The 20535-nt window shown below is 44.3% G+C and overlaps 1 protein-coding gene across 1 annotated transcript in view; it reads right to left on the reverse strand.

The window, feature by feature from the left end:
- ATPSCKMT (ATP synthase c subunit lysine N-methyltransferase) overlaps positions 1–20535 on the reverse strand; it is a 121642-nt gene that overhangs the window by 83375 nt on the left and 17732 nt on the right. The gene's annotated exons all lie outside the window — the stretch shown is intronic.

A 20535-nucleotide genomic window follows, 5' to 3' on the forward strand; every position in this document is an offset into this window, starting at 1 on the left:
ACTCACTTCCTTGCAGAGGAAAGAAATGCTTGTAACTGGATCACAGAAAATCTAGGTGAGCACCAAAGGATAGGCAATGTTTGTGGCTAGTCCCTGTGTGTGTAGTGTTGATGTCAAATGCTTACAATTCCTCTATAACTCTCCCACGAATCTGGTTACAAATCACCTAGTAATTAAATATCCTCTTTGAGATATCATGGCTAATTTAATGAGGGCCAAACCCATCACAACAGATTTTTCATCTGAGCTGGTGGGGTTTTTTTTCATTGTTTCATTTTCAAAGATATTTTATTATGGCAAGATATTTGGTAATATTCTTTATTAGGCTGATAAGTTTTGAATTGCTTTTCATTTTATTATCACATTAGTTCCTTCTTAATGGTTTTACTAGAACTCGGAGGTCTCCCGAGTTTTAATAACCTCCCTTTTTTCAGCACTTATAGTCATGAAATTAATTGTATAAAATCATGATCCTTCACTGAATGTGTCACCCGGGCCAAAAGAAGAAAATTCAGCAGGAAGAATTAGACCTTGAAGAGTGATTGACGATTCATCCCACTGCAGATTTTTCACTATGAGACTTTCATTTGCTTCTCAGTAGCACAATTTCCTTTCTTTCTAAGAATGTCCTTCAGATTGAGGAATATTTTGCGATTCTCTGAACTGGGGTTATTAAAATTAAACTTTTTAGAGATCAGTTGACTTTTTAAAGTATATGAAAGACATGTTTTCATCCACTTAAGAATACTCTCTTTATGGTTGGCTTTGAGTTATATAGGTTTCAAGTGTACAATTCTATAATACATCATCTTTATATTGTATTGTGTGTTCACCACCCCAATAAATTCAATAAAAAATTTTTAAAAAACACAATCTAGTTTTTAAAAGAGGTAAAGATTTGAACAGACCCTTCACCAAAGAAGATACATGGGTAGCAAATAAGATTACAAGAAAATGTGCCACAAAATGCATAATGATACCCTAGTAAGAAACCAATACAAACCTATTAGAATGGGAAGGAGAAAAACTGAGAAAACCAGGTGCTGATTAGGATGCAGAGCAACTGGAACTGTTACACACCACAGGTGGGGATGCCAATGGCACAGACACAGTCTGGCCGTCTCCTATAGAGTTAACATACAAGCCAGCAACCCTACTCCTAGGGATTCACCCCAATTCAACAAAAATGTATGTTCTAAAAGAGAGCCTGTATACAAATGTTTATAGTGACTTTATTCATAATCATCAAAAACTGGGGGGAAATCCAAATGCTTTTCTACTGCTGAATGATAAAGCCAGTTATATTCATACAGCCCTACTCAGCAATGAACAGTAACAAATATGCAACCTGGATTATCTCAAATGCATCACACTACATGAGAGAAGCCAACTCAAAGGGTTACATTCTGCATGATTCCATTTACATGACACTCTGGAAAAGGCGAAACTATAGGGAAAGGAAACAGATCAGTGGTTGCCAGGGAGTACGGTAGGGAGAGGGGCTGACCACTGTGGGTAATGAGATTATTCTATATCTTGGTTGTATGGTCGATATGTAACTAGATGTATTATCAAAACAGCACTGTAAACTAAAAACGTTGACTTTTTCTGTATGCAAATTATACTCAAAATTTTCAAAGTGTATAGCTTTCATACTCTACCATTAACACCTTAAAACATTACATTAAACATTTCTGCATAGTGCTTATAGACAGTGTCATGATCAGCCTACACCTGGAAGATATTTCTCTTTTCTTAGGCCAGAATATTGGTTTTTCTGAACAAAGGACTGAAAACTGAAAGAAAAGTACATCAAGCCCACTTTGAAACTTCCTGCTATGATGGGGGAAAATTGTAAATAGTAAATCACTGTCCTTCATCATTTCCCTCCACATACAAATTGAACTGTAAAATTCTCTTTCTCATTTTAACTCCAGCAATAATTCATTTGATTCTGGGAAAGAATTCATCATGATCGGTCTGAATTATTTTCATCTTTGCTAGCAGTTTGCAGGACTTGACCAATAGTCATATGGATAATTTGAAATATTTGTTTGTTTATGTCAGTCTAAACATAATCCATTGTGTTTTGTAGCAATGTAATTCTTTATGCCTGAAGAAAAAAAAATCCGAAACAGTTTTAATGGAAATTCTCTTTATATAGGATCAAAATTCATGTCTTAAAAAACACTGAGCAAAAACCTGAACAAATAATCAGCAAACTACTGAAGACACAAAATACCGACATGTGAACCAAACCATGAAGCAGAATAAAATGTAAATCCATCACGTACTTATCTCATCTCAGAGAACTGCTGAGCACTCAAGCTTTTTCCTTCCCTTTGCCTAACTACTAAGTGGGTGGAAATGTTTTCCTTTCATTTACTGGAAACAAAAGTGATGCTGCATCAGCAGATAGGTTACAAAATAAAACACACAAAAACAAGATGACGCCTACTTAAATGTGAACAAAACAAAACAATCAGAGGCTTTATTAGGGCATGAATTTTGCAACCAAAAATTGTACTCAAAAAAATTAAAAAGTGGGAGGAAAGGGCCTAAAACCCCATCAAGGGCAGAAAGAGCACATGGCATAAGCAGGACCCCTGGGGCCCAGGATGCAAGAGAACCAGGACAGTGAAAAAACATGAAGGCCAATGTCGGAGGGAACAGGAGAGAAGTCAGCCCCGCTGAACTGATGAATGGAAAAAACCTACAAAATGGAAAATATTTTCTATTTAGTAGTGATCAATGTGAAATTCATTGATAAATGTGAAATTCATTGTTCTATATTTGAAATTCACCATTCCAAAAAAACTTAGTTTTTAATTGACATATTATAAATGCAAAGTTATTAGTAGAGAGAAATGTTCTCTCAACGAGTGATTATGCAAAGAGAAGACTTTTTCATTAAAAATTACAAACTTCAGCTCATTGACTCAGGAAGAAACCAGCACTGTGAGAATTTCATAGGCATAAAATGCAAAAGAAAGCTTTAAAAAAAAATAAAAGCAGAACAGATCGTAAAATGTATTCCAACCTGGGTTTTTTCATCCACAGAGAGACAGCTATGTCAGTTAACTGTGCTAAATATAAATCCAATCTCCAAGTATGTTAGGATAAACTATTCCCCAGAAAACTGAGAAAATATATAAATGAGACAGCCAAATTTTTACTGGGGGATGTTGGAGACATTGTGTAGAGCTGGAATGGTGCCAGAGAGCTACAGTGGTATGCAAACATTAGTGTAAGTCTTGAAAAGGTGAGGACGATCAATTCTGAAAACTAGACTAGAGAGTGTGACGTTACCTTGGGGGAGACTGGCCTAGAAGGTTCTGCAAGCCTGCAAAAAGGAAGCAGAGACTCTAGTAGTATGTGACGACATGGATGAACCGGGAGGACCCGGTCACAGAAGAAGTACTGCATGATCTCCCTTAAATGAGGAATCTAAAAAAAATCAGACTCATAAAAACACAAGGTAGAATAGTGGTTGCCAGGGGCTGGGGGAGGAGAAATAGGGAGTTGCTCTTCAATAGGTATAAAGCTTCAGTTGTGCAGGATGATTGAGTTCTAGAGATTGCTGAACAGTAAGTATAGCACTTGCCCTAGAGTTAACACTTTAGTATTGTATATTTCAAAATTTGTTAAGAGGGTGGATCTTAGGTTAAGTGTTCTTTCTACAAAAATCAATAACAAACAAAAGAACAGGAGGAAACTTTTGGAGGCGATGAATATGTTAATGACCCTGATTGTGGTGACCATTTCATGGGGGTATGCTATGTTCCAATTTATCAAATTGTATGTATGCATGGCAGTGGTTCTCAACCTTCTGGCCCTTTAAATACAGTTCCTCATGTTGTGACCCAACCATAAAATTATTTTCGTTGCTACTTCATAACTATAATGTTGCTACTGTTATGGATCATAATGTAAATATCTGATATGCAGGATGGTCTTAGGCGACCCCTGTGAAAGGGTCGTTCGACCCCCAAAGGGGTCGCGACCCACAGGCTGAGAACCACTGGTTTAGAGGGTGAGGAGGTCTCAGAGCTCCATCTTATCCAAAGTTTGTGGCTATTTTTTCAAACAGTGTGGACAAGGACACTGATGGCATGGTTATTAAAGTTGTGTGTGGCATAAAGTCTGCAGGGACAATCAATGAGGACCTCAAAGTCCCTTAAAAACCCACAGCAGTTGGCCAAATCTAACATAAAATTTATAAAGGAATGTATTTAAGGTTCTTCTCTTGCTTCATAAACTTAAAACTCACTTAGGTTTTAAAAAAAATAACTCCACTGATGTGGTTTATATTAGACTACAAGATGGGACAAATGACTTAGAAACATAAGTAAAAATTCCACGTGAGTCAAGAGTGGCTATGTCAGTCTTATTTGAAGGCAAGTTCAAGAGCCAGAAAGAGGGTTGTCTGTTCTCTTCTGCGCTGGTCAGACTACACCAGGGGGCTATGTCTCCAGAAAGATAATTTAAAACCCACTTTTGTAAAGAGAACAGTCAGCAGCCCAGGAGGGTTGGGTTATACGAAGAACTGTGAAAATGGAAGACTCATTGAGGACAATGAACTTCACATTTTGCAGTTCTATCAATAGAGAAAGCATTAGATTTGTTAAGGGTAGTCCCCAGCGGGTAAAATTAGAGCCAGTGGGTGGGAAGTGCTAGGGAGCCAGGTTTCTGCCAGGTATACACAAGGCATTTCCAACTGAGCTGTGCCTGGGCAAAGCGGGCTGCCTTAAGAGTTGGGAGTGAATTGGAAGTCCCTGAAGCACTCACACAGGGCTTCCTAACCACAAGGAAAGTGTTTCCCACTGGGACTGGGGTGGGAGAAGGTTGGTGGTTATTTAGAGTCAATATCCTAAAGATTCTATTCAGCATGTTTGGATATGTCACTTGCTGTTCTACCCCATGTGTCCTTCTTAGACAATATAAAAAGCAAAGGAGAAAGCTTCGTGGCTTTTAACTTGCTGTCACATTGGTGTTGGGCATAACCAGACCTAAAAGTTAGGGAAAAACTCGGAGAAGGCAAGAAAGGACAATGAGGGAGAAGGCCAGGGGGAAAGGGGTGGACATGACCTAGAGCTGCAGGGAAGGAAAAGGGTAGAGGGAAAGACATCGCCAGGGAAGCAGCGCTCTCCCAGAGCTGTTCCCCTCACCTCTCCATGCCAAGTCTATGGCCATGCCCCACTCACCGCCTCTCACTGCCTTTCTAACTGGGTTCTTTAAGCTGCTGACCTAAATATCACAAATCACGGGTTTCTTTCTTTCTATTTTATGATAAAGACATACATGGGGGAGGAATGGGGAAGATTGGAGGTAGAAAAATCAGGAACCAACAATATTTAACCAACACAAGTCATTGAAATTCAGTTCTCGATCTTCATAAAAGCTCTGAGTGTGGGTGGATTTGCCCTGATGATTTTCCAGTCTTATTTACCCATGTCCACAATCACAATAGCTCATCTCAATCCCACATCATGGCGGAGTAATCCTCTCTCCCGTATGTGCTCTGAGAAGTGACATCTCATATGTCAGTCACAACTAATCATCTACCTGTACATGTGAGCTATAAAATACTAACTTTCATTGAAATGTCAAATATAGTAAAAAGTGCAAAAAACACTTTGACAACAAGATGGCAGTGTAGGTAAATGCCTGTACTCTCGCCTCCCACAACCACATCACAATTACAACCAAAAGACAGAAAAACCATCACCCAGCACTGCTGGGAAGCTGGCTGAATGGAAGTCCTACAACTAGAGAAGTAAAGAAGAAAGCACACTGAGATGGCTAGGAGGTGCACAGGTGTGGAAAGGGCTGATCTGGGATCCACGTGGGCTGCTTTTTTAATCTGGCGGAAGAGCTCCCTGCGGAGGCCGCCCAGAGGAGCAAGGGGTCCCAGCACCACACCAGAAGCCCAGCCCAGGGTCCCAGAGCTGGGAAAAGAAGTCCCTGCGGGCAGTAAGACCTATAGGCTGTAAAAACCTGTGCAGATTGGGGCTCAGTGACACAGAGGCTGCTGGAGACCCGACTGTTCTTAAAAGGCCGGCACCACGAACTGAACTTACAAGGTCCCGCTTCCACGTAGCTCCAGCACCAGGGCAGGGCTCTGGAAGACACAGACACATATGAGGAGTAACTGGATTGTCTGGCATTGGGACAGGAACTCGAGAGGGTTAGGGAGGGGGGCTTTCTCCCAGACAGAGGTGCTCACAGGGGTCATTGTTCCTAAGCTGGGACCTCCCCGGTCAGAGGGCTGACTGGCAACCATTTATGTTTGCTCAACCCTTGTGATTCCCTAAGACCCCCACCTCAACCAATTTATAATCCCACCCAAGCTGTGTGCAGCAGCTTTTATATATGAACTAGGGGCCCAGTGCACAAATTTGTGCACCTTGAAAGGAACTGTGGGCCATGATGCTGCAGTGGGCATAGGGGTGGGCCTCAGCCCATCCTCTGTGCCCCTACCTAGCCCCTCCCACCTTGGCCCATGGTCCTCTATCTGCCGGCAGCCCCATTCCCGCTGCCCCACTCCCACACGCTGACGCCGCTGGTCCGGCTTGCACCCGCTGATGGTGCAGAATGATTGGGGCCAGTGCCAGCAGCAGGTGAGAGCTGCGGCTGCTGCCCTAATCACCCCTTAGGAATAGGAGGAGATAGAGAAGCCCTCAGGGGCTATCAGGGCAGCAGCCGCCGCTTGCACTCACTAACGGTGCCGAGCGATCAGGACTGGCGCCGGGTGCCAGCAGCAGGTGTGAGCAGCAGCTCCAGCGGCAGCTCCAGCACCGGCTGTGGATGTGAGTGGGACTGGTGCTGGCAGTGGGTGCAAGTGGAGATTCTGGTGCCAGCAGTGGATGCAAGCGGGGCTGTCACTAGCAGCGGGTGTGAGAGGCAGCTGCTGGCCCCCAGCAATGGGTAGAAGTGGGGCCAGCACCAGCAGCAGGTGCAAGCACCTGGCAGTACCATGGTGCACAGGAGCAAAGAATTTTCAGTAACCACAAAAGGCCCACCCTGATGACAGCGACCAGTGCCCCACCTTGGTCAGGAGCCCCCGCTCACCTGCTCTACTATCCCACCCTGGCGATGCCTGCCATGTTCTGCGCTCTTCCACCTGCTGCTGACGCCTGCCATGTTCCATGCACGCCCCCTGGTGGTCAGCGCACATCATAGTGACTGGTTGTTCAGTCATTTGGTCTATTTGCATATTAGGGTTTTATATATATAGATGGCTTGTCCTTGCTCAGGCTAAAATCTGTCAAACAAGCTGCAGCTGGGTCAGGGAGCCCCCACACATATCAATAAAAGGCCCAAGACCAAATACCACCACCAGCCTGTCTTGCTTCACAGCTGGGTCTCAACTGGGCACTTCCAAACCTGATACAAAGAGGAGGAATCTGCAGATCTCTATGTAGCTCCTGCTGGGTGGCCCCAGGCAGTGGCTAACTTTGCACTTCATTGGAGACCCAAGAGCCATTGTACCCAGTGGTCACTATCAGACCATACCAAATTACAACTCTACACATCCATAAGCGACACACTCAAAGGGTAGACTCAGTGAGCACCAAAACCCCACTGAAGCAAGTCCTGCTCTCCTGCACAGCAGCTTTATCACTGTAGTTGCAGCTGGTCCTCACAGCCAATTGGCCTGGATGTCAATTCCTCCCAGTGACACCAATAGCGATCAAGGCTCAACTATAACAAGACTATGCTCACAGCCCACAAAAGGGTACCACTAGAGCTCCCAGCTCAGATGACTGGGGAGGCTGAGCCACTGGGCCCTATAGAACATCTACTACACAAGGACACTCTACCAACTCAAGGAGACATAGCAGCTCTACCCAATATATATATATAAACAAACACATGGAAGAAGCCACAATGCAGAGACAAACATGTCACACAAAAAAGAAATGGAAGAAAGCAAACTACTGAATACAGAGTTCAAAACCACAGTTATAAGGTTACTCAAGAATCTTCTAGAAACCTCCAAAAAGATGGTAGGATGTGCAGGAGGCAGCCAATCAATGATTCTCACTCATCATTGAGGTTTCTATCTCTGTCTCTCTCTCCCTTCCTCTCTGAAGCCAATAAAAAATATATTTTTAGAAAAGAATAATATACAAGGATTCAACAGTAGAATAGAGGATTCTGAGAATGAAATCAATGATTTGAAATATGAGGAAGCAAAAAACACCCAACCGGAAAAGCAAAAAGAAGAAAGAATCCAAAAATATGAAGATACAGTAAGGAGCCTCTGGGACAACTTCAAGCATACCAACATTTGCATTATGGGGGTGCCAGAAAAAGAGAGAGAGCAAGATATTGAAAACCTATTTGAAGAAATAATGACAGAAAACTTGCCCTGCCTGGTGAAAGAAATAGACTTACAAGTCCAGGAAGCACAGAGAACCCCAAACAAGAGGAACCCAAAGAGGACCACACCAAGACACATCATAATTAAAATGCCAAGGGCTAAAGACAAAGAGAGAATCTTAAAAGCAGCAAGAGAAAAGAAGTTAGTTAACTACAAGGGAGTGCCCATACAACTGTCAGCTGATTTCTCAACAGAAACTATGCAGGCCAGAAGAGAGTAGCAAGAAATATTCAAAGTGATAAATAGCAAGGACCTACAACCAAAATAACTCTACCCAGCAAAGCTATCATTTAGAATTGAAGATCAGATAAAGAGCTTCACAGACAAGAAAAAGCTAAAGGCAATGGGGGCGGCGGGGGAGGAGGAGACATATGTAATACTTTCAACAATAAATAATTTAAATTTTTTAAAAAAGAAAAGAAAAAGCTAAAGGAGTTCATCACCACCAAACCAGTATTATATGAAATGTTGTCAAAACCAAGATGGCAGCATAGGTAAACACTGGAGTTAGCTGCCTCAAACAACCACTTCAAAAATACACCTAAAAGACGGAACGGACATTGCCCAGAACCACAGGAAGACTGGCTGAGGGAAAATTCTTCAACTAGAAGGAAAGAGAACAGCATATGAGACTCAGAGGAGGCGCAGTGTGGAAAATACAAAGGTGCGGAGGTACGCGCGGAGCGGGCTGGTGGCGGAGGGCGCCGTTGTCGTTTTCAATCGGGAGGGAGTCTCAGATTCTGAGCTCCAGTTCTGGGCGAGTCTCTAGGGACCCAGACTCAAATGGGAGAAGCGGGACTGTCTGGCATCGGTCGGAACGCGAGGGCAGCTTTCTCTCCGAGGTTTGCAGCGCTTGCTGGGACTCTGAGAGGCAGAGTCTCTGGGGACGGGACTGAGAGCAGCCATAACTGCTCCCTCGACCCGCTCTGTTGATCCCGTGCGACCCGCCCCGCCCAAGCCCTGCACAGAGCCATTTGCCAGATAGCCTCAGGCAAAGGCTATATTAGCACCTCCCTAGAGGACAGAAGTTTTCCCACTGCAGACACAGCTGATTCTCACAGCCAGTTGGCCTGGAGGTCAAATCCCCCTAGTATTAACTACAACAATCAAGGCTTAACTACAACAAGACTGTGCACAAAGACCACTAGGGGGTGCACCAAGAAAGCATAAAAAATGCGGAGACAAAGAAACAGGACAAAACTGTCAATGGAGGATATTGAGTTCAGAACCACACTTTTAAGGTCTCTCAAGAACTGTCTAGAAGCCGCCGATAAAGTTATTGAGATCTACAAGAAATCTAATGAGACCCTCGATGTTATGATAAAGAACCAACTAGAAATTAAGCATACACTGACTGAAATAAAGAATATTATACAGACTCCCAACAGCAGACCAGAGGAGCGCAAGAATCAAAGCAAAGATTTGAAATGCGAAGAAGCAAAAAACACCCAACCGGAAAAGCAAAATGAAAAAAGAATCCGAAAATACGAAGATAGTGTAAGGAGCCTCTGGAACAGCTTCAAGCGTACCAACATCAGAATTATAGGGGTGCCAGAAGATGAGAGAGAGCAAGATATTGAAAACCTATTTGAAGAAATAATGACAGAAAACTTCCCTACCTGGTGAAAGAAATAGACTTACGAGTCCAGGAAGCACAGAGAACCCCAAACAAGAGGAATCCAAAGAGGACCACACCAAGACACATCATAATTAAAATGCCAAGAGCAAAAGACAAAGAGAGAATCTTAAAAGCAGCAAGAGAAAGAAACTCGGTTACCTACAAGGGAATACCCATACGACTATCAGCTGATTTCTCAACAGAAACTTTGCAGGCCAGAAGGGAGTGGCAAGAAATATTCAAAGTGATGAATACCAAGAACCTACAACCAAGATTACTTTATCCAGCAAAGCTATCATTCAGAATTGAAGGTCAGATAAAGAGCTTCACAGATAAGGAAAAGCTAAAGGAGTTCATCACCACCAAACCAGTATTATACGAAATACTGAAAGGTATCCTTTAAGAAGAGGAAGAAGAAGAAAAAGGTAAAGATACTAATTATAAACAACAAATATGCATCTATCAGCAAGTGAATCTAAGAATCAAGTGAATAAATAATCTGATGAACAGAATGAACTGGCGATTATAATAGAATCAGGGACATAGAAAGGGAATGGACTCACTATTCTTGAGGGGGAAAAGGGTGTGGGAGATGCAGGAAGAGACTGGACAAAAATTGTGCACCTATAGATGAGGACAGTGGGGGGGTAAGGGCAGAGGGTGGGTTGGGAACTGGGTGGAGGGGAGCTATGGGGGGGGGGAAGAGGAACAAATGTAATAATCTGAACAATAAAGATTTAATTAAAAAAAAGGAAAAAAAAAGAAATGTTGAAGGGTATTCTTTAAGAAGAGGAAGAAGAAAAAAGAAAAAGATCAAAAATATGAACAACAAAATGGCAAAAAATATATACCTATCAACAATTGAATCGAAAAATCAAAATAAACGAATAAGGAATATAATGAACAGAATAATCTTGTGAATAAAATAGAATCAGAGGCATGGAAATGGAACAGAATGACAATTCTCAGAGGGTAGGGGTGTGGTGGGGTGGGAAGAGATTAAACAAAGATCTTATATGCATTACCTATGGACACAGGCAATAGGGTGGTGAAGGCCTGGGGAGGGGCGGGAACCAGGTGGAAGGGGGCAATGGGGAGAAAAAAGAAGGACATCTGTAATAATCTCAACAATAAAGATTAAATAAATAAATAAACATTAAACAATTGAGAAAAAATACTTTAAAATATATAATGAAAGCCTGGTCAGTGTGGCTCAGTGATTGAGCATTGACCTATGAACCAGGAGGTCGCAGTTTAATTCTTGGTCGGGCACATGCCCGGGTTGCAGGTTCAATTCCCAGTGTGTGGTGTGCAGGGGGCAGCCGATCAATGATTCTCTCTCATCACTGGTGTTTCTATCTCTCTCTCTCTCCCTCTCCCTTCCTCTCTGAAATCAATAAAAATATAAATAAATAAATAAATAAATAAATAAATAAATAAATAAATAAGTAAGTAAGTAAATAAATAAATAAATAATGAGAGATGCATTCCTCTCACCACACATCTCAATCCTCACTTTCCCTCCCTAGAGGCAAAGGCTATTACTGGTTTCTCATGTATTCACAGGTCATTTCTGGCAGGATATGCACAGTCCTGGGCTTGCAACAGGGTAGAAGGGCTCCAGTGCCCATCTGCATTCTGTGGATCCCCCAAACCAGCCTTCTCATGCTCTGTCATTTTATTACTATCCCCTCAGGGAGCACCACAGAGCTGCTTGTCTGAACTGTTCAAGTAATCTCCAGGTACCAGTAACTGTTCCCATCAATGCTGTGGTTCAAGGTTGCTCCCATTCTGAGTGAATTAGCCATCCTTTCCATAAAGCCAGTTATGCTTACGGTGCATTGTTGCAGAATATGTCACAGCAGAGCGTCTGTCTGGAAATCACACATGCACTGGCACGAGTCACTCTGCAGTCTTTTTCACAGCTGTTCCATACAGAGCCACCAAAATGTGCTTAACTAGCCTCGACTAATGCACATTGAGGCTCGGCCCATTTTTCACTTGTAAAGACAATTCTGTAAGATGTTCTTATGGACTGAATAGTCCTTCCAAAATTTCTATGTTGAAGCCCCAATCCCCAGTACCTTAGAATGTAACTGTATGTAGAGATGGGGCCTTTAAAGAGGTGATTAAGGTCAAATGGGGTCATATGGATGAGCCCCTAATCCAATAGGACTGGTGTCCTTATAAGAAGAGATTAGGACACAGAACTGCACAGAGGAAAGTCCATGTAGGGACATAGGGAGAAAGCAGTCATCTGCAAGCCAAGGAGAGAGGCCTCAGGAGAAACCAGACCTGCTGACACCTTGATCTTGGACCTCCAGCCTCCAGACTATGAGACTTAAATTTCTGTTGTTTAAGCCACACAATATGCAGTATTTTGCTATGGCAGCCTGAGCAAACTAACACAGATGTATACTTTAACAAACTGCTTATTTTTTCCCCATTGCCTTTCAGAGAGAGGAGAGAGAGAAGAGAGAGAGAGAGAGAGAGAGAGAGAGAGAGAGAGAGAGAGAGAAGGAAAGAAACATTGATGTGAGAGAAACACATCAATTGGTTGCCTCTGGCACACACCTCAACCAGAGGCAGGGAGCAAACCACAACCCAGGTATGTGCTCTTGACTGGCAATCGAACCTGCAACCCCTCAGTGTGCAGGCCAATGCCCTAACCACTCAGTAACACCTGCCAGGGATAACTGCTTATTTTCCAACATAGATCTTACGTTTTCCCTAACCTACCGTTAGGTAGGATAAACCTAAAAGACAGGTGGTAATTCAGTTCTGCTTGCTAGAAGATATGATTTCATCTACCCACTTCTGGGTTGGCAGAATAAAATCCTGGAAAATCTGTTGCCTTACTCTCCTCTCAGGCTGATGCTTCTAACTCGGAGACCACTCTGTGCCTACAAAAAAGAGTTACTCTGATTCAAAGAGGCATGGGACCCAAGCTTCAGAGTTATTCAGATGTTGCTAACATCTGCTCTAACTGGATAGATGGGATCAGGTCCAGAGCAGGAGAGCTTCCCCACAAATATCACATCTACACTGCAGAACTGATAGAAACATTAAAAATAATGTCTGTAAAAGACCTCCAACGTGATAGACAGTCAACACATGAGAACTAGCCTTATTATCATAGTTTCTGGACTATGCATTTCCACTCAGATTTAACACTTTCAGGCCAAGGGAAACTATGATGACCACAATTTGCCTTTCTGAACTGTCACAGATATGCCAGTTGGGTAGTTTGGACTGGGGTAAGGGCCAGGGGAAAACAAGCAATCTGACATTTCCCCATTACAAACCCATATCTTTCCGTCTCACTAAAATTAAAATTCATATTAAAGTGTTCCTTAACAAAATGCAAATGCCCTTGAAAATGGCAAATGTAATGTAACACTTAAATCAAAGATGAGTGGACCTGTGGGGAAAAGGCCATGTGAGCAAATGATAAAGGGTCCATAGAGGGGGAAACGGGGAGCAAAAAAGAGAAGATTGCAAAAAGAGTAGAAAGTTCACCTGCCTTACAACTTCGCTGACTGCCAGCTGTGCTCTACTGGCATTTAGCCTAATGCCTTTTGACACAATCTCTTCTTCAGCTGTCATGTTCCCCACCAACAACACTACAAAGCTAGCAAACCCCATACTAGTAAGATCTTTCCACTCAAATGTATCCACAAAGTTTGGGATATACATAAGGTTTATTAAATTATTCTGACATTAGCCCAATTGGCGTGGCTAGTGGTTGAGCATCGACCTATGAAGCAGAAGGTCATGGTTCAATTCCAGTCAGGGTACATGCCCAGGCTGTGGGCTCCATCCCCAGTATGGGGCATGCAGGAGGCAGCTAATCAATGATTGGCTCTCATTAGTAATGTTTCTACCTCTCTCTCCCTCTCCCTCCTCTCTGAAATCAGTAAAACTATTTTTTCATTCTGACATTAGGATTCATTCTTTTTTTTTCTTAAATATATTTTTATTGATTATATTGACCTCAGAGAGGAAGGGAGAGAGAGATGGAAATATCAATGATGAAAAAGAATCATTGATTGGCTGCCTCCTGCATGCCTTCTACTGGGGATTGAGCCCACAATCCAGGCATGTGCCCTGACTGGGGAATCAAACCATTACCTCCTGGTTCATAGGTCAATGCTCAACCACTAAGCCACATGGGTCGGGCAGGATTCATTCTTATAAAAAAACTAGAGGCCCAGTGCATGAAATTTGTGCATGGGGGGTGTCTCTCAGCCCAGCCTGCACCCTCTCCAATCTGGGACCCCTCAGGGGATGTGCAACTGCCAGTTTAGGCCCGATCCCTGCAATGCAGGACTGCTGGCTCCTAACCGCTCACCTGTCTGCCTGCCTGATCACCCCTAACCCCTCTGCCTGCCTGCCTGATTGTCCTTAACCCCTCTGCCTGCCTGCCTGATTGCCCCTAACCACCTCTGCCTGCCTGCCTGATGCCCCTAACTGCCTCTGCCTCTGCCTCAGCCCCTGCCATAGCTTTGTCCAGAAGAACATCCAGAAGACGTCTGGTCTATCTGGTCTAATTAGCATATTACCCTTTTATTAGTACTGATAATTTTGTGCTCTAGCTGGTTTGGCTCACTGGATAGAGCATCAGCCTGCAGACTAAAGAGTGGCAGGTTCAATTCCAGTCAAGGGCACATGCCTGGGTTTCGGGCTTGATCCCCAGTAGAGGGTGTGCAAGAGGCAGCCAATCAATGATTCTCTCTCATCATTGATGTTTCTATATCTCTCTCTCCTTTCCTCTCTGAAATCAATAAAAATATATTTTAAAAATAATAATTTTGCTACCCAATTTTTTACACAACAATATTAGAGAAGAAAACTAGCTTGATTACTCCCTACCATCCTTGAATTAAACCTACTGATCGAGGTATTGTTATTTGTTTGGTTTGGTTTTTTGGAAATTGATTATCTGATATGACAAGAAGACCAAAGATGAACCAGTGAATAACTGCCATGGTCAAGAACTCAGAGACTCTCTCTCTTGCTCTGCCATCCTCTGCAGGCCTGCAAGATCTCACTTGGTTGTGGCCAGATGATTCCATAACTTCAGGAGTCACATGATTCAGGACTTCCTTATATTCAACCTCCCATCAGTGGGAGAAGGAAAAATTTCCATTCTTTCTCCTCTTAGTTTTTCTGAATGACCAGATGGCTACCTTCTTGCTGTGTTCCTCATATGGTCCTTTTCTCCGTGTACTATATGTGCCCCTAGTTGAGCTATTGTTTTAGCAATCCTCCTTAGATACCGTTCACACCATAATATTAAATTAGAAAAAATAAGACATTAAATTTCCCTTACCTATAAAAGTTATGTGATTTTTTTCATGTTCAATTTTCATCAGTCCATTAGGTCACAAGTGTGCCCATTCCAATATAACTATGCCATCATTACAGGAACACTTCACTCTAAAGGAAGAAGCTGTTCTGCCTAAGAGACTCTCAGATGACTGAAGTTTTCTATCTGAGCACAGGAACTGTGTTGTGTGATTTAGATGGAGATTTCCCTACGTTTATATAAATATCCATTTTTCCATTTAAATATACAGCCCACACTATCTTTGGGGATAATAAGTTCCTTGTGTTGAATACCTGTTATGACAAGTAATATTTGCATATGTCATAAAATAACCTATTTCCTAAATGGAGTTCTTCAAGGAACATGACACTGAACACAATGTGATGTGGAGGCGGGCTGAGATATTCTAGGGACAGTGACAGCTCTGCTCCTGCTGCCCTGGTCCTTTGGTCCTGCTGGCAGTGGGTGAGGGTGGGCCCCTGGCAGGGTCCCACCCCCCAGGACTGGCCTGCTCTCTGGACTGAACCCTGACCCAGAGAGAAACCTGATTGCTATTCTCTTGTCTCTCACAGCCCTCCAAGTTCCTCTGACCTCAGCTTCGTGACCTTAACTTCCACCCAGACGTCCCCAACCTTCCTGTTCCCCAATTTAAATTCTCAAGATGGACTCGTCACCTCCTCTCTATGGCCTGCCTTTGGCTCAGATGCCCAACCCAGGCCCCACCAACTGAAGAGGAGTCAGGGAGCTCTGGGTGGGACAGTGTCACTTAGAAAGGGATGAGGCATATTTCTCCCAGGGCTTTAAGAACAGTCCCTGGTTCTAATCAGTACTGGGGCTTCTCTCTAGCAAAGCCCTCTGGGGCTTTATATATTCCAACTTTCTTCTCCGAGCATTCACCCCTCTTCGCTGGAGTTTAGATACAGCTTGTCTTCATTCATCGGCTTCCCCAGCGTTCCGACGACACCTCGGAAATGTGGGATCAGTTCCAGACCACCGCGATAAAGTCTCCCAATAAAGTGAGTCGTCACCTTTTTGCTGGTCGAGGGTCTTGCCTTCAAATTGTAAAAAACACATCTGTGAAGCACAACCAATCGAAGTGCAATAAAACAAGGGGTGCCTGTGCTTTGCTTTGCAGTTTCAGAGTCAGCAGCGGCCACAGCTTCCTCCTGTGCGGGGGATGCTACGTTCTGTTGGAGTCAAACACTTTACTGCTGAAGACAACTCTGATGCCTCCCAGACTCAGAGGTCGGCTGAAAGGACGCAGGCAGGCGGGCCTGCTCGGGTGGGAAAGCTCAGGTCATTTAGGACTCTGCACCTGCTTGCAGACGGATCCCTTCTACAACATCCCCACCAAGTGGCTGCCCAGCCTCTGCTCCAGCATCTCCAGGAAGGAGCTCACCATGCTGAGGCAATGCATCCTAACTTTAAATGACTTGATTAAGACTGCACTTAAGATTGAGCTTAAACTGCGTGTCCCTTTAGCACAGCGGTTCTCAACCTTCTGGCCCTTTAAATACAGTTCCTCATGTTGTGACCCAACCATAAAATTATTTTCGTTGCTACTTCATAACTGTAATGTTGCTACTGTTATGAATTGTAATGTAAATATTTGATATGCAGGACCCTGTGAAAGGGTCGTTTGACTACCAAAGGGGTCGCGACCCAAAGGTTGAGAACCGCTGCTTTAGCACCCACCCAATGGCAGAGTTTACACCCAGAGCCGGTCAGAGCAGGTCTAATTGCAGGGAAGCAGGTGAGTGTAGTATACCCTGTGCTCCAGTGTGAATGGGACTGAGCAAGGTGACAACCCTCCTTATTTCAAAAAAAGAAAATGAAGACAGTGCCTCCTCCCTGAGGATGGGAACAGGGCACACGGTCATGCTCATGATCCACTGTTCTGCTTGGCAACCCTCCGACTACTGGAAAGCATCTGTCCTGACTCCTTCAATCATTCTCTCCTCCAGGCAAACATCCACAGCCTCTTTAACTGTGCCTCTTAGGGTATGATTTCAGGGCCTTTACCACCTAGAATTCATTTCTGCTATCATGGCTTCATCCATTCCTTTATTCCTAGTTTCTTATATCATCCATGTTAGCTGAGCCAGGATGGGGTGGCAAAGTGGAGACCCTCCCAGAAAGGCTTTCCTTGTGAGCACAGTGCCAACCGCACCCCCACCTCAGCCAACCAGCCCCAGCATCACATCAGGGGGCAGGTACCCGCCCTGCTCAGCCAGCCCATGGGAGAGTCCTCACGGAGCTTGGCTCCCTTCCACTGCCTTTCCTAGTGCCGGCCCAGGAGGTGCTGGCTGGAGCCAGGACAAGTCTGGGTAGCGCTGGGTGTGACTCTTCTGCATTACCAGCTTCTGTCAGCTTGGCTGCTATGACAGAGCACCACAGACTGGGGGGCTTAAACAACATTTATTTCTCACAGTCGGGGGGCTGACAAGTCCACCCAGACGTCCCTAATCTTCCTGTTCCCCAATTTAAATTCTCAACATGGACTCCTCCTCTCTATGGCCTGCCTTTGGCTCAGATGCCCAACCCAGGCCCCACCAACTGAAGAGGAGTCAGGGAGCTCTGGGTGGGACAGTGTCACTTAGAAGGGGATGAGGCATCGTTATGGACATATTGGCACTGGCAGATTCAGTGTCAGAAAGAACCCGCTTTCCGTATCAATGACCAGCTTCTCCCTGTGTCATCCCTGCAATGGAAGAGGTGAGGGAGGGCTCTGGGGTCTCTATAAAGGTACTAATCCCTTGATAAGGGGTCTGCCCTCATGACCTAATCACCCAAAGGCCCCACCTCCTAATACTATCACACTGGAAGGTGAGGATTTCAATGTACAAGTTTTTTGGGACACTTAACACACAGTCCACACAGTTTCCCTACTTGGCAACCCTACCTGCCGAGGACAGTCTGAACGTAGCTTCTTCCCCTCCTCTTCCTACTTCCTTACTAATCCTGAGAATCATCTCTCCCCATCAAACTCCCTGGGTGCAGGGAAACAGCTGAGGCCCTGCCGTTCCTCACCCCTGCCCACATCTCCAAGAACAGGATGCCCTCCAGGGATGACTGTGCCAGCTGTGAAGGCCAGGTCCTCTTGACGTGGTACAATTCCCCAAACACCACTCGGGAGCTACTCTGGGACATTAACTTCCAAATGTCCCAACCCCCAGAGCTCTCCATGATTCAAACACTCCAGATGCACCTCTGACCCGGCCAACAGGTGCTATCTCTCTAGTGCTCTCCGGGCAGGGAGCGTGGGCTCACAGGGGCCTCGGCCAACGCAGCCTCACACCCTCCTACCACTGCACGGGGCAAATAACACAACACCCAAGTCAAAGAAGCTTTAAAACAACATGTTTATTATGCAACTTAACAAGATGTCTTAAAGTCGCAGACTCCAGGTCAGTCCAGGAACTCAGTGGCATCGTCACAGACACAATGTCTTTCCGTCTTTCTGCACCACCAGCCTCAGCTCCTTGGCTTCCACCTGCACTTTCCCCTGTGGTTGCAAAGTGGCTGCTACTGCTCCGGGTGTTACTGCTCACTCCTCAAGCAGCTCCTTCTATCAGCAACAAAACCTTTCCCAAAGCTCCCGGCAGATGTCCCTCAAACCTCACTGGCAGGAACTGGGTCACATGCCCATCACCCACTCTGATGCCCAAGAGATGGGACCAAACAACCGACAGGGCCCGCCGTCCCTGAATACACTGGTGCCTGACGCCTGAAATCTGGGGATTCAGTTACTAAGGAAGAGGGAGCAGTGTCTGCACATCTCCTTTGGCAGGCCCGCTGGCATCCCCTGCTCCAGGACAAGTGGCCTGGGTCAGAGGCCTGTAGACTTTGCCACTGTGGCCCAGATGACATCAACGTGTTAATGAAGAGCTAGGCACACTGTGGCCCCAACAGCAAAGGACACCACACGACAAAGCTAGGTGCTTCTTGTCTGTCTGTTGAAAGTTACTAGTAAGTAGACTCCTGTAGTCTACACAGCAATGACTTAGAGGTCTTCCCTGGAATGCACTAAGCTGGGCCCAAGCTAGGAAACTGAGGTTGTAACACAAGCTTAGAAGACTTCTGGACCTGAGAACATCTATGTCTTTATAGCAGGTCTTTCAGACCTTTGGCTACTGGAGAAAGTACTTTGGTAGAGTGGTACCTGGATATGTGGTTTAAATGTCAGAAATCTTCCATTTTTTCTATTCTGTTTGGTTATAACTTGATATGGTGTACACCGGTCACTCAGCAATGGTAAACAGTGTATGTAGAAGAATCTCATTTCTTACATCTTTTAAACTTGGTTTCACGTGCACATGGGGAGCTAAGCATTTCAAGGAATCTGAATGCCAGTCTGGCCGAGGGTCTCCTGAGGCCCACCTAGCACACCTAGGTTGCGATCCTGGAGCCATGGTTTTGGAGAAAGACACATTCAGATGGAATGAGCTCAAGTCATTGACCTGAGTGTGTCTGGACCCTGCAGGTCTCTGTTCACATGGCTCCTGTCAGGCTGCATCAGCCCGAAGCTTATTTCTACTTTTGCTTGTTTGTTTTTTAACTTTATATTTTACCAGATTAGTATTTATCCCTCATTTCAATCTGCACAGATATTTTTGAACCCTATTCTTTCCATTTTTATTTATTTTTAAATCTTTATTGTTGAGAGTATTACAGGTGCCCCCCCTTTTTCCCTCCATTACTCCCCTCCACCGGCTCCCACCCCAGGTCTTCACCACCCTATTGTCTGTGTCCATAGGTAATCCATGTATGTATATAAGATCTTTGGTTAATCTCTTCTCACCCCTCCCACCCCCTTCCCTCTGAGATTAGTCAATCTGTTCCATGTTTCTATGCCTCTGAATCTACTTTATTCATCAGTTTGTTTTTGAACCCTATTTTTGACATCAAACATGGTAGCTGTCATTCCCTATCCTGTGCCATGTGCAAAATTTGACCAATGTCCTTAACCTAGTAACTGATAAAAAATTCAAACCAGCCAGTCAGGGAAGCTACAATAACCTCTACAGGAAAAACCTTATTGAACAGTTCTTACTTAAACACACAATTTTAAGAAATAGTTAAAGATCTTGCAGATTCCGTGAATCACAATAATTCTATGAAACGGTCTGTTGTGCTTTGAGGCTGCAGGATCAAGCATCATCTAATTCTTGGGAAACTGAAGGAGAAACCCCAAAAGTGGCA

This window comes from Myotis nattereri, assembly GCF_964212035.1.
Source record: "Myotis nattereri genome assembly, chromosome: 4".
NCBI classification, from domain to species: Eukaryota; Metazoa; Chordata; class Mammalia; order Chiroptera; family Vespertilionidae; genus Myotis; species Myotis nattereri.